General features: G+C 44.2%; 1 protein-coding gene across 3 annotated transcripts in view; it reads right to left on the bottom strand.

Annotated features, from left to right (window-relative positions):
* The window catches only part of LOC137650072 (adenine DNA glycosylase-like), a 476,996-nt gene extending 462,117 nt beyond the window's left edge, over window positions 1-14,879 (bottom strand). For 2 of the 3 annotated variants that reach the window (XM_068383130.1, XM_068383133.1), the window contains exon 1: window positions 14,704-14,879. The gene's annotated coding sequence lies outside the window, so the exon portion shown is untranslated. Of the gene's footprint in view, window positions 1-14,666 lie in introns of all 3 variants that reach the window. The other variant, XM_068383131.1, reaches the window with a different exon arrangement.
* Between the last annotated feature and the right edge of the window lie 294 nt (window positions 14,880-15,173).

The following is a 15,173-nucleotide window of genomic DNA, read 5'->3' as shown; positions in this document are numbered from 1 at the left end:
GCCCAAAAAACGGATTTTGAGCGAAGCGAAAAATGTTATTTTGATAATAAAATAAATTTTTGAATATACTTACCCGGTGATTATAATAGCTGCAACTCTGTTGCTCGACAGAAAACTCTAAGGTAAAATTCGCCAGCGATCGCTACACAGGTTGCGGGTGTGTCCAACAGCGCCATCTGTCGTCCAGATATCCAGTACTCAATGTAAACAAAGAACTCAATTTTCTCCTCGTTCCACTGTGTCTCTATTGGGGAGGAAGGGAGGGTCCTTTAATTTATAATCACCGGGTAAGTATATTCAAAAATTTATTTTATTATCAAAATAACATTTTTCAATATTTAACTTAGCCGGTGATTATAATAGCTGATTCACACCCAGGGGGGTGGGTAGAGACCAGCACTATATGTTTACATTATTATGAGCTAAGAATTTTTATTTCATTTTAGAAGTTATCAAAATAACAAAAACAAAATAAATAGGTACCTGGTAAGGAAGTCGACTTGAACAATTACTCTGCCTTTTTAAGTACGTCTTCCTTACGGAGCCTCGCGATCCTCTCAGGATGCTGATCGACCCCTAGGATCTGAAGCATCAAGGGTTGCAACCCATACAACAGGACCTCATCAAAATCTCTAATCTAGGCGCTTCTCAAGAAATGACTTTGACCACCCGCCAAATCAACCAGGATGCGAAAGGCTTCTTAGCCTTCCGGACAACCCAAAAACAACAATAAAACCATTTCAAGAGAAAGATTAAAAAGGTTATGGAATTAGGGAATTGTAGTGGTTGAGCCCTCACCCACTACTGCACTCGCTGCTACGAATGGTCCCAGAGTGTAGCAGTCCTCGTAAAGAGACTGGACATCCTTAAGATAAAAAGACGCAAACACTGACTTGCTTCTCCAATAGGTTGCGTCCATTATACTTCGCAGAGATCTATTTTGTTTAAAGGCCACGGAAGTTGCGACAGCTCTAACTTCGTGTGTCCTTACCTTCAGCAAAGCTTGGTCTTCCTCACTCAGATGGGAATGAGCTTCTCGTATTAACAGTCTGATAAAATAGGATAAAGCATTCTTTGACATAGGCAAAGATGGTTTCTTAACTGAACACCATAAAGCTTCAGACGGGCCTCGTAAAGGTTTAGTTTCTTTTAAATAGAACTTAAGAGCTCTTACAGGGCATAAGACTCTTTCTAGTTCATTTCCAACCATATTCGATAAGCTTGGAATATCGAACGATTTTGGCCAAGGTCGAGAAGGCAGCTCGTTTTTGGCTAGAAAACCAAGCTGTAGAGAACATGTAGCCATTTCAGATGAGAATCCGATGTTCTTGCTGAAGGCATGAATCTCACTGACTCTTTTAGCTGTGGCTAAGCATACCAGGAAAAGAGTCTTTAAGGTGAGATCTTTCAGGGAGGCTGATTGTAGCGGCTCGAACCTGTCTGACATAAGGAATCTTAGTACCACGTCTAAATTCCAACCAGGTGTAACCAAACGACGCTCCTTCGTGGTCTCAAAAGACTTAAGGAGGTCCTGTAGATCTTTATTGTTGGAAAGATCTAAGCCTCTGTGACGGAAGACTGATGCCAACATGCTTCTGTAACCCTTGATAGTGGGAGCTGAAAGAGATCGTTCTTTCCTCAGATATAAGAGGAAGTCAGCTATTTGAGTTACAGAGGTACTGGTCGAGGATACGGATACTGACTTGCACCAGTTTCGGAAGATTTCCCACTTCGATTGGTAGACTCTAAGGGTGGATGTTCTCCTTGCTCTAGCAATCGCTCTGGCTGCCTCCTTCGAAAAGCCTCTAGCTCTCGAGAGTCTTTCGATAGTCTGAAGGCAGTCAGACGAAGAGCGTGGAGGCCTTGGTGTACCTTCTTTACGTATGGCTGATGTAGAAGGTCCACCCTTAGGGGAAGTGTTCTGGGAACGTCTACTAGCCATCGAAGTACCTCGGTGAACCATTCTCTCGCGGGCCAGAGGGAAGCAACTAGCGTCAACCTTGTCCCTTCGTGAGAGGCGAACTTCTGCAGTACCTTGTTGACAATCTTGAACGGAGGGAATGCATATAGATCTAGATGTGACCAATCTAGGAGAAAGGCATCTATATGAACTTCAAGGTTGCGAAGAGATCTATGGTTGGCTGGCCCCAGGTGGCCCAAAGTCTCTTGCATACATCCTTGTGGAGGGTCCATTCTGTTGGAATTATTTGTCCCTTCCGACTGAGACAATCTGCCATGACATTCAAGTTGCCTTGGATGAACCTCGTTACTAGTGATATGTTTAGACCTTTTGACCAGGTGAGGAGGTCCCTTGCGATCTCGTACAGCGTCAGAGAGTAGGTCCCTCCTTGCTTGGAGATGTACGCCAAAGCCGTGGTGTTGTCCGAGTTCACCTCCACCACTTTGCCTTGAAGGAGAGACCTGAAGCTTTTCAAGGCCAGATGTACTGTCAGTAGCTCCTTGCAGTTGATATGCATTGTCCTTTGACTCGAGTTCCATATTCCCGAGCATTCCCGACCGTCTAATGTCGCACCCCAGCCTACGTCCGATGCGTCCGAGAAGAGAACGTGGTTGGGAGTCTGAACAGCCAGGGGAAGACCCTCTCTTAGGTTGATATTGTCCTTCCACCAAGTCAGACAAGACTTTATCTTTTCGGAAACCGGGATCGAGACCGCTTATAGCGTCTTGTCCTTTTTCCAGTGAAAAGCTAGATGGTATTGAAGAGGACGGAGGTGTAGTCTTCCTAGTGACACAAATTGTTCCACGGATGACAGCGTCCCTACCAGACTCATCCACAGCCTGACTGAGCAGTGTTCCTTCTTCAGCATCTTCTGGATGGATAGCAGGGCTTGATCTATTCTGGGGGCTGATCGTCTTGTTGTTCAGCAACGTCCTCATCAGAGGGTTCCTCATCCGAAAACTGATGAGGAAACGGCAACGGAGTGGGCAACGTCTGGCTCGCTGAGTCCGGTCGCACTGGTGGATGCGTGACGGAGCCGGACGCAATATCATGGAACTGCTGCACTGTCTGTGAACTGTCAAGAACCATGGGTGCGCGAGGAAGCACAGCGTCAACCCGAGACTGTCTAGACCGTCTGGGTTGTGCAGTCAACACCCTACCGGGTTGCTGAGGTTGACGCACTGCGTCAAAACAAGTCACCTCTGCTGGTTGTTGAACGTCCTGAACGTCAACAACCACCTCCAAGCGTCGCTTAACGTCAACGTGCGGCTGGCAACCCACACTGGGTCGCATCGGTGGAGGAACCACCTCAACTGGCAGACGCGAGTAGGTTACCTCAGCGTCAACAGGGCGCACAACCGACCGGTTGGAAGGTTGTTGGCCAGAAGGTTCGGTAGCAACCTTCTCCGCATTAAAGTCCTCTATCAAGGACGCAAGCTTGGACTGCATGTCTTGCAGCAAAGCCCATTTAGGGTCTACGGGAGCAGGTGTGGCAACAGACGGGGTTAGCGACTGAGGCGGTACCGTTTACCATCCCTGAAAGCCTTGTTATGCGTGACATAATTGTACAGCAAAACTTCAAAGGCTCGAAAACAGCTGTGAAGTTGACCTGAAAACAACTTGGAGCGTCTCCTAGCTAGGCGCCAGGGAGAGTCTACGAGAATTGAGAAGTCTATCTGGGCAGAGGCATGAACTCCCAAGCCGAGAACTTCTCTCGTGTCATATCAGACTCTCGCTCTATAAACCAGTTTAAAAGAAGGGAAAGCAAAGGCTGTATCCCCCAAACTCCTCCTGGTGAAAAACCAGTCGCCTAGCCAACGTAACGCTCTCTAGGAGAGCGAGAGAGCACTAGCTTAAAAACAACGGCTTCGAAGTAGCTAGGCCTAGTGTAAGCTCTGACGTTTAGGCGAACGAGGAGCAGCAGTTACAAAAAGATCCGGACAAAGATCCTTAAAAAAAATCATCATGATTTAATTAAAGTCCATAGGAGGCTAAGCAGCTTTAGGCTCCTCTCCATCTGACAGAGTCCTCAAGGGAATATCAGTAGGAGGGAGAACAGCAATTTCCTCATCTACAGGAACCTTGTGCGATAAAAGCTGAGTCTCAAGCAAGGGAGAGACCTACCGTGGTGGCAATGCTTTACAAGCAGAGTCCACACTCACTGGTGCATTAGTAGCGGACCAAAACGCAACGTCATGTAACTGCTTGACAGTCTGTGAACTGTCAACAACTGAACTGTCAACCACAACAGGTGCGTGAGGACGCACAGCGTCCACTCGAGACTGCTTTGACTGCCTAGACTGAGCAGTCAAAACAACTCTATAATGCGGAGGTTGACGCACAGCGTCAAAACAAGTCAACTCCGATTGTTAGTGAACGTCTTGAACGTCAACAGGAGCATCAGCAAGTGGCCTAACGTCCTAATGCGGCTGAAAAACCACACGAGACCGCATCGAGTGTGGTTCTAAACAACCTGACTGACATGACTAAGCTACGCCAACGTCAACAGTAAGCACAAAGGAACGTTAGGTTGGCTGAAAGCCAGGATATCGATGAGATAAACGGCTAGACTCAACGGACTAATCGGCAGAATAGTCTTCCATAAGGGAGGCAAGCATGTACTGCATGTCTTGCCATACAACCCATTAAGGATCAACAGAAATGGTTGTGGTAAGAGACGAGGGTAACGTCTGTGACCGCAACACTTTGCCTACAAAAAATGACTCTCGGAGTCTGTGTTACGCTTTTGTTAGGCGGCGAGCAGTTATCCGATGACTGCATAGGGTCAGAGCTGTCCTAATGGTTGTAACCAGGACACTGGACCTGTCCTGAAAGGACTGACTTTCGCTTAAGGGCTTCGAAACCTTGTGACAGGTTTCTTAAGCGAAAAGCCTTCGGATGACGAGGAGAAACAACGTCTCTCTCGTCTTATGGTAGGGGAGATCTTGGTAAGATACACCCGATACCATAGAGGGAAAAACGTCTGTTCGTTGGTCAAGGCCTCTCGAACCCATAAGTCGTTTGACATTACTTCTCCCCTGGGCTTGGGAGCATGTAAGAGGTCCCGGACTAGGTGAACGACAGGCACGAACAGACGAACCCTCGGACGCAACACTGTAACACTTTGTGCATATCACTTTATCACTTCGATTTTCTGTTTTGCACTTATTTCTACCTGAAACACGCAATTCTACCCTTCATTAAAAGGTAGTAATTGCGAAATCAGTCGTATAATGCAAGCTCATTAATACCAGCAAAAAACAGAAAACATATTTTAAGATAAAAAAATCAGTGGCTGGGAAAGAGACTAAACACTAGTTCATATAACTACGTTTTCAATCTCTCACCACACATAGCCTGGGGACGAGAATAAAAACCTAAAAACGTTTTATCCTTCCTCCCCGTACAGCGACTAGGGACGCGAGTAACACGAGAACAACGTTACCCGCTTGAACGGAACGTTTTCTCTCCTCTCTCTCCCTCCGTCTCTATCTCTCTCTCTCTTTCTCTCTTGATTTCGCACCTAAGAGAAGAGCCCAATTATATTTCGTCAAAAAAACATGTTATTTGACTAAAGGAAAAAACTGAAAGGTTTTTCAAATAAAATGTTATTTTGATAATAAAATAAATTTTTGAATATACTTACCCGGTGATTATAATAGCTGCAACTCTGTTGCCCGACAGACAACTCTACGGTAAAAACTCGCCAGCGATCGCTACACAGGTTGCGGGTGTGCCCAACAGCGCCATCTGTCGTCCAGATACCCAGTACTCAATGTAAACAAAGAACTCAATTTTCTCCTCGTCCCACTGCGTCTCTATTGGGGAGGAAGGGAGGGTCCTTTAATTTATAATCACCGGGTAAGTATATTCAAAAATTTATTTTATTATCAAAATAAAAATTTTCAATATTTAACTTAGCCGGTGATTATAATAGCTGATTCACACCCAGGGGGGTGGGTAGAGACCAGCAATATATGTTTACATTATTATGAGCTAAGAGTTTTTATTTCATTTTAGAAGTTATCAAAATAACAAAAACAAAATAAATAGGTACCTGGTAAGGAAGTCGACTTGAACAATTACTCTGCCTTTTTAAGTACATCTTCCTTACGGAGCCTCGCGATCCTCTTAGGATGCTGATCGACCCCTAGGATCTGAAGTATCAAGGGTTGCAACCCATACAACAGGACCTCATCAAAACCCCTAATCTAGGCGCTCTCAAGAAATGACTTTGACCACCCGCCAAATCAACCAGGATGCGAAAGGCTTCTTAGCCTTCCGGACAACCCAAAAAACAACAATAAAAACATTTCAAGAGAAAGATTAAAAGGGTATGGAATTAGGGAATTGTAGTGGTTGAGCCCTCACCCACTACTGCACTCGCTGCTACGAATGGTCCCAGTGTGTAGCAGTTCTTGTAAAGAGACTGGACATCTTTCAAGTAAAATGACGCGAACACTGACTTGCTTCTCCAATAGGTTGCGTCCATTATACTTTGCAGAGATATATTTTGCTTAAAGGCCACGGAAGTTGTTACAGCTCTAACTTTGTGCGTCTTCACCTTAAGCAAAGTTCGGTCTTCCTCACTCAGATGTGAATGAGCTTCTCGTATTAACAATCTGATAAAGTCTGACCAACCATTCTTTGACAAAGGCAAGGATGGTTTCTTAACTGAACACCATAAAGCTTCAGATTGGCCTTGTAAAGGTTTAGTACGCTTTAAATAGAACTTAAGAGCTCTAACCGGGCATAAGACTCTTTCTAGTTCATTGCCTACGATCTCCGATAAGCTGGGGATATCGAAAGATTTAGGCCAAGGCCGAGAAGGCAGCTCGTTTTTGGCTAGAAAACCAAGTTGTAGCGAACAAGTGGCTTTTTCTGACGAAAATCCTATGTTCTTGCTGAAGGCATGAATCTCACTGACTCTTTTAGCCGAGGCTAAGCATACCAGGAAAAGAGTCTTAAGAGTGAGATCTTTCAGAGAGGCTGATAGTAACGGCTCCAACCTGTCTGATATGAAGAATCTTAGTACCACGTCTAAATTCCATCCAGGGGTAGCCAAACGACGCTCCTTGGTGGTCTCAAAAGACTTAAGGAGGTCTTGCAGATCTTTATGTTTGGAAAGATCTAAGCCTCTATGCCGGAAGACCGATGCCAACATGCTTCTGTAGCCCTTGATAGTGGGAGCTGAAAGGGATCGTCCTTTTCTCAGGTATAAGAGAAAAACAGCTATTTGAGCTACAGAGGTACTGGTCGAGGATACAGAAACTGACTTGCACCAGTCTCGGAAGACTTCCCACTTCGATTGGTAGACTCTAATGGAAGAAGCTCTCCTTGCTCTAGCAATCGCACTGGCTGCTTCCTTCGAAAAGCCTCTAGTTCTAGAGAGTCTTTCGATAGTCTGAAGGCAGTCAGACGAAGAGCGTGGAGGCTTTGGAGTACCTTCTTTACGTGTGGCTGACGTAGAAGGTCTACCCTTAGAGGAAGACTACTGGGAACGTCTACTAACCATCGAAGTATCTCGGTGAACCATTCTCTCGCGGGCCAGAGGGAAGCAACTAACGTCAACCTTGTCCCTTCGTGAGAGGCGAACTTCTGCAGTACCTTGTTGACAATCTTGAACGGTGGGAATGCGTAGAGATCCAGATGTGACCAATCTAGGAGGAAAGCATCTATATGTATTGCTGCTGGGTCCGGGACTGGAGAGCAATAGATTGGAAGACTCTTGGTCAGCGAGGTTGAAAAGAGATCTATGGATGGTTTTACCCCAAGCGGCCCAAAGTCTCTTGCACACATCCTTGTGGAGGGTCCATTCGGTTGGAATTACTTGCCCTTTCCGACTGAGACAATCTGCTATGACGTTCAAGTCGCCTTGGATGAACCTCGTTACTAGGGAGATGTCTTGACCTTTTGACCAGATGAGCAGGTCCCTTGTGATCTCGTACAACGTCAGTGAGTGGGTACCTCCTTGTTTGGAGATGTACGCCAAGGCCGTGGTGATGTCCGAGTTAACTTCCACCACTTTGCCTCGAAGGAGAGACTTGAAGCTTTTCAAGGCCAGATGTACTGCCAACAGCTCCTTGCAGTTGATATGCATGCTCCTCTGACTCGAGTTCCACAGACCTGAGCATTCCCGACCGTCTAGTGTCGCGCCCCAGCCCACGTCCGATGCGTCCGAGAAGAGAACGTGGTTGGGAGTCTGAACAGCCAGGGGAAGACCCTCTCTTAGGTTAATATTGTCCTTCCACCAAGTCAGACAAGACTTTATCTTTTCGGAAACCGGGATCGAGACCGCTTCTAGCGTCTTGTCCTTTTTCCAGTGAAAAGCTAGATGGTATTGAAGAGGACGGAGGTGTAGTCTTCCTAGTGACACAAATTGTTCCACGGATGACAGCGTCCCTACCAGACTCATCCACAGCCTGACTGAGCAGCGTTCCTTCTTCAGCATCTTCTGGATGGATAGCAGGGCTTGATCTATTCTGGGGGCTGATCGTCTTGTTGTTCAGCAACGTCCTCATCAGAGGGTTCCTCATCCGAAAACTGATGAGGAAACGGCAACGGAGTGGGCAACGTCTGGCTCGCTGAGTCCGGTCGCACTGGTGGATGCGTGACGGAGCCGGACGCAATATCATGGAACTGCTGCACAGTCTGTGAACTGTCAACAACCATGGGGGCGCGAGGAAGCACAGCGTCAACCCGAGACTGTCTAGACCGTCTGGGTTGTGCAGTCAACACCCTACCGGGTTGCTGAGGTTGACGCACTGCGTCAAAACAAGTCACCTCTGCTGGTTGTTGAACGTCCTGAACGTCAACAACCACCTCCGAGCGTCGCTTAACGTCAACGTGCGGCTGGCAACCCACACTGGGTCGCATCGGTGGAGGGACCACCTCAACTGGCAGACGCGAGTAGGTTACCTCAGCGTCAACAGGGCGCACAACCGACCGGCTGGAAGGTTGTTGGCCAGAAGGTTCGGTAGCAACCTTCTCCGCATTAAAGTCCTCTAACAAGGACGCAAGCTTGGACTGCATGTCTTGCAGCAAAGCCCATTTAGGGTCTACGGGAGCAGGTGTGGCAACAGACGGGGTTAGCGACTGAGGCGGTACCGTTTACCATCCCTGAAAGCCTTGTTATGCGTGACATAATTGTACAGCAAAACTTCAAAGGCTCGAAAACAGCTGTGAAGTTGACCTGTAAACAACTTGGAGCGTCTCCTGGCCAGGCGCCAGGGAGAGTCTACGAGAATTGAGAAGTCTATCTGGGCAGAGGCATGAACTCCCAAGCCGAGAACTTCTCTCGTGTCATATCAGACTCTCGCTCTATAAACCAGTTTAAAAGAAGGGAAAGCAAAGGCTGTATCCCCCAAACTCCTCCTGGTGAAAAACCAGTCGCCTAGCCAACGTAATGCTCTCTAGGAGAGCGAGAGAGCACTAGCTTAAAAACAACGGCTTCGAAGTAGCTAGGCCTAGTTTAAGCTCTGACGTTTAGGCGAACGAGGAGCAGCAGTTACAAAAGATCCGGACAAAGATCCTTAAAAAAATCATCATGATTTGATTAAAGTCCATAGGAGGCTAAGCAGCTTTAGGCTCCTCTCCATCTGACAGAGTCCTCAAGGGGATATCAGTAGGAGGGAGAAGTGCAACTTCCTCATCTACAGGAACCTTGTCAGATAAAAGCTGAGTCTCAAGCAAAGGAGAGACCTACCGTGGTGGCAATGCTTTACAAGCAGAGTCCCCACTCACTGGTGCATTAGTAGCGGATCAGAACGCAACGTCATGTAACTGCTTGACAGTCTGTGAACTGTCAACAACTGAACTGTCAACCACAACAGGTGCGTGAGGAAGCCCAGCGTCCACTCGAGACTGCTTTGACTGCCTAGACTGAGCAGTCAAAACAACTCTATAATGCGGAGGTTGACGCACAGCGTCAAAACAAGTCAACTTCAATTGTTAGTGAACGTCTTGAACGTCAACAGGAGCCTCAGCAAGTGGCCTAACGTCCAAATGCGGCTGAAAAACCACACGAGACCGCATCGAGTGTGGTTCTAAACAACCTGACTGACGTGACTAAGCTATGCCAACGTCAACAGTAAGCACAAAGGAACGTTAGGTTGGCTGAAAGCCAGGATATCGATGAGATGAACGGCTAGACTCAACGGACTAATCGGCAGAATAGTCTTCCATAAGGGAGGCAAGCATATACTGCATGTCTTGCCATACAACCCATTAAGGATCAACAGAAATGGTTGTGGTAAGAGACGAGGGTAACGTCTGTGACCGCAACACTTTGCCTACAAAAAAAGACTCTCGGAGTCTGTGTTACGCTTTTGTTAGGCGGCGAGCAGTTATCCGATGACTGCATAGGGTCAGAGCTGTCCTAATGGTTGTAACCAGGACGCTGGACCTGTCCTGAAAGGACTGACTTTCGCTTAAGGGCTTCGAAACCTTGTGACAGGTTTCTTATGCGAAAAGCCTTCGGATGACGAGGAGAAACAACGTCTCTCTCGTCTTATGGTAGGGGAGATCTTGGTAAGATACACCCGATACCATAGAGGGAAAACGTCTGTTCGTTGGTCAAGGCCTCTCGAACCCATAAGTCGTTTGACATTACTTCTCCCCTGGGCTTGGGAGCATGTAAGAGGTCCCGGACTAGGTGAACGACAGGCACGAACAGACGAACCCTCGGACGCAACACTGTAACACTTTGCGCCTCGGACGCAACACTGTAACACTGCGCATATCACTTTATCACTTCGATTTTCTGTTTTGCACTTATTTCTACCTGAAACACGCAATTCTACCCTTCATTAAAGGGTAGTAATTGCGAAATCAGTCGTATAATGCAAGCTCATTAATACCAGCAAAAAACAGAAAACATATTTTAAGATAAAAAATTCAGTGGCTGGGGAAGAGACTAAACGCTAGTTCATATAAACTACGTTTTCAATCTCTCACCGCACATAGCCTGGGGACGAGAATAAAAACCTAAAAACGTTTTATCCTTCCTCCCCGTACAGCGACTAGGGACGCGAGTAACACGAGAACAACGTTACCCGCTTGAACGGAACGTTTTCTCTCCTCTCTCTCCCTCCGTCTCTATATCTCTCTTGAATCGCACCTAAGAGAAGAGCCCAATTATATTTCGTCAAAAAAACATGTTATTTGACTAAAGGAAAAAACTGAAAGGTTTTTCAAATAAAAAGTTCCTTTAAATTAGAATTTAAAACATTTAAGCTAAGAAAGAATGAACAAAACGTCAGAATCGATTTACTCTTACTGCAAAGTGAAACCGTGATACACTCTCTCTCTATCGTAACGATAGAGCGCATGTTGAACGTCCTGAACGTCAACAACTGCGTAGCATAAATAAACTAAACGTTAGTTCATCTTTGAAAACAGTACGAAGATTATCAAAGAAATTCTTCCATAAAATATTACATTTAAAAAGTTTTAAATCCTTAGCTCTTTAAAAGCTAATTACGATATAAAGGGCTCAACGTTGATTAACTTCGGTTTCCAAGTTAGGACCGCCTACTCTCAGGAAAGGTCTATATAAACAAAACATTAAAATTTATTTTTATATGTTTATAATAAATGGAAAGTTAATCGAAGAGGCCTAATAAAGGCGGAGAGATATAAAATATATAGAGGAAAATCTATAACGTGATAAGATAATTACTAAAAGCCTCAACACCCTTCCGTCTAAGGGAAGGGTCGGCCATTTAAAAGTGAAAGAAAGTCCATACTCTCTTTGTCACCATAATTAAATCTATCCAAAACGAGTTCAAGATTTAAGATGAAGATAAAACACCTGCATAGCGAAAGCTCAAAACTAGAATAAAGTACTTCACCAACAGCGAGTAATTACGTCTTGTCGATAGCTCGACAGAGAGAAAATTGAGTTCTTTGTTTACATTGAGTACTGGGTATCTGGACAACAGATGGCGCTGTTGGGCACACCCGCAACCTGTGTAGCGATCGCTGGCGAGTTTTTACCGTAGAGTTGTCTGTCGGGCAACAGAGTTGCAGCTATTATAATCACCGGCTAAGTTAAATATTGAAAAAATAAATATTTCCATACGTAAACTAAATAATGATTCCATATAACTATTACACAATAATTAAAGAGTACCAAAAGGCCACAGAACCTAACAAACCCACCTAACCTTGCCTAGAAGTACCCCGGTCACAAAACACATATAATACGAATAGGGGAATGACTTACCTTGATACACAGTAGTACCAACGGTGACGAATGTTACACAGAACTACCAACGACACGATGCCATTACTAGTGGTAGAACTACTAAATATTTCCACAGGTATATTAAATACTTTTTCCATATAACTGTTACGCAATATATAAAAAGTACAGAAAGGCCACAGAACCTAACAAACCCACCTAACCTTGCCTAGAAGTACCCTGGTCACAAAACACGAATAATGACTATTGAGGAATGACTTACTTTTATGAAGAAAACAACGAAACTTGATGGACACGGAGGGAAGAGACTGACGGATTAACTTCTATGACTGGGATGAGGATGGATGAGGATCTCATGGTCCAAATGTTTATGCAAAAAGTGGTTGGCACATAATATTATCTTCCATGGGGGTAGACGACTTTTGTCCCAAAAATTACCTTTATAGGCAGTAACGGTATAACCACAACGCCGTTTCTTCTTAGTTTTACGAATGATGGTTTCAGAAGAGCAATAAAACCCGTGAATGTCTGCCCTATAAGATAAAAGAGAACCGCACTTGGGGCAGTTTAAACGATGAGGAATAACGTTGTGAGATTTAAGAAAATGCTCAACATTACCTGAAGCATCCAAAAAATCACCATGGAATTGAGCCACTGCTTTTAGGTACGGAATACTGCAGCCGGTACAAGTTTCTATAATATGCTCCATCGCAAAATACGAAAAAAAAAAAACGCACTTGTAATGAAGAACGTCTCACCAGGTCAAAGGTTACAACGGGAAAGGCATTGGAACAAAGGGTATGAAAAGAGCGGTCAAATGGATAAAGGAAGGGGGGGGGTATGGAGATATCTGCATAGGCCTAGAGTGGTGATTGGTTAAGGGAAAAACAAAGAACACAAGCAGGGAAACATGAATGAACTAAATACGGAAACTAGACCAAAGAAAAGATTTATAAGACACAGGGGAGAGAAAAGGAACTAACCAACAAAAATAAATAAAAAAAAAGATAGGAAGATAAAATGGAATGAACGGTAAATAATATTGGATGGGAATATAAAATGAGGTGATCATACCGAGAATTAACTGGATAAAAAAACTAGTCCAGAGTAAGTATTTATGTGCAACTGGGAAGAGATAAAGAAATAACCAAACAAATAAACCCAATATAGGAAGGAAAAATGGAATGAATGATAAAAAACATTGAATGGGAATATAAAATGAGAAAATAACACAGTAATAAAAAGAGTAATTGGGGAGAGGAAACTCCTGCGAAGGGGGGTGATATATGCGCAGGACGGAAACTGATGCGAACGAACGTACGTACAAATGGGAAAGGAAATAACCAAACAAATAAACCCAATATAGGAAGGGAAAATGGAATGTATGATAAATAATAGTGAATGGGAATATACAATGAGAAAATAATACGGTAAAAAAAGAGTAATAAAGGAGAGAAACTCCTGCGCAGGGGGGTTATATATGCGCAGGTCGGAAACTGGTGCGAACGAACGTACGTACAAATGGGTGCTAATGTTAGCATGGAATGCTAACATTTGATCTACATCAGGTATGGAATGCTAACATTTAATCTATATCAGGCGTTGGCAGCACTGGTTACTGTATTACTACTACAAGAAATAACCTTTGAAACGGCTCCTTCCAAATATATCCAGTTACACTATTTTGTATTTTCCTACAGTTATAATAAATACAAGAAAGAAATGTATAGAGAAGAAAAGGACTGATTTACGGTTACATATCGGTTCCCCAGTATGTTTTCCCCACCCAAAACCCCGGGTTCCCAAAGGGGGTCCCCCATTATCGGAGGATATAGATGTATATATATTTCTGTAACTATTTATTTGCGACGGGAACGAGTGTTATTTTCAAAGGGAGCGTAATTTTTCCTATAAGAAAAAGTAGTTGGAATCCCAGGATGCATTGACATGTAATACACTACAATGAAACCGAAGGAGGTCCAGGGTCTTGGCCCCGCCTGGGTTTATGACCTAGAAAGGGGGTCCGGGGGCTTGCTCCCATCTAGGTCTGCGACCGGGTAACTACTAGGTTAGGTAAGATGGTTTCGTTTTGTTCTGAGGCCTTTCATAAATCTCAAGTGTTAAATAATCACGTCTTGTCTAGTTTTTGCACACCCAAAGTCCCAGGCTTTCCCCTGTGTCCGTCGAGAAGGAGGGGGGCCATTACGGTAGAAATGCTTATTTTCAGTGGATATGAAAGGTCAAATTCATTGAAAGGTCAAATTCATTGAAAGCACAGCATTTACTGTAGGAAGAGCTGTTTTTCCTATTAGAGATGCTGTCCAGCGTTGTTCTTTAATTTTACTTTCTGGTATTTTTTGTAAATGCTCAATCCACATAAAACATTGCAGCCGCTCTACCGACTAATGTAAGTGTAAGGCTTCTTAACTTTCACTGAAGTTGAACTTTGTTCCTGAAACAACATTAATAAAAACATTAAGTTTTAGTGATTAGTCTCCTTACAAGAAGTCTCTAGTCTGTTCGTTAGTTGATGACTTACAGCTTGTCTCTAGACACTAGCTCCCTGCTGTAGACTAAATTTCACAGGTGGCAGACAGAGTTTTGCTTCAAAGTCTCTGTTTGCGGTTTCTGTAGATAATAACAATCACAGACGGGAGCCTAGTCGTTTTGCTTCAGAACTTAGTTCATTCTGACAGACCGCCAAAGCCCAAATGTTGAGCAAGTACAGTAATGTTGTATCGTAACCCTTGTAACGGCCACCCAGTGTGGTTTTTTTTCTGGTTTATGTTTTACTTGTTTCAATGTTGCTTCCTAGTTCACTTTATATTTCTTTTTTCACTTTTGACAGTTTGTAAATAATATTTCTATATTTATTAATGTTTTCCTCCTTTTCTATTTCAAACGTTGGCAGGCTTTTTAAAAAGTCTTCTTTCTTTTCTGGGTGTGGTTTCATAAGTAAAATGCATTCATTTATTATGGTAAGATACTGCATTTATTTTTTTTTTACAG

This window comes from Palaemon carinicauda, chromosome 11 (assembly GCF_036898095.1).
Source record: "Palaemon carinicauda isolate YSFRI2023 chromosome 11, ASM3689809v2, whole genome shotgun sequence".
NCBI classification, from domain to species: Eukaryota; Metazoa; Arthropoda; class Malacostraca; order Decapoda; family Palaemonidae; genus Palaemon; species Palaemon carinicauda.
This window is presented reverse-complemented; position numbering and strand designations above follow the sequence as displayed.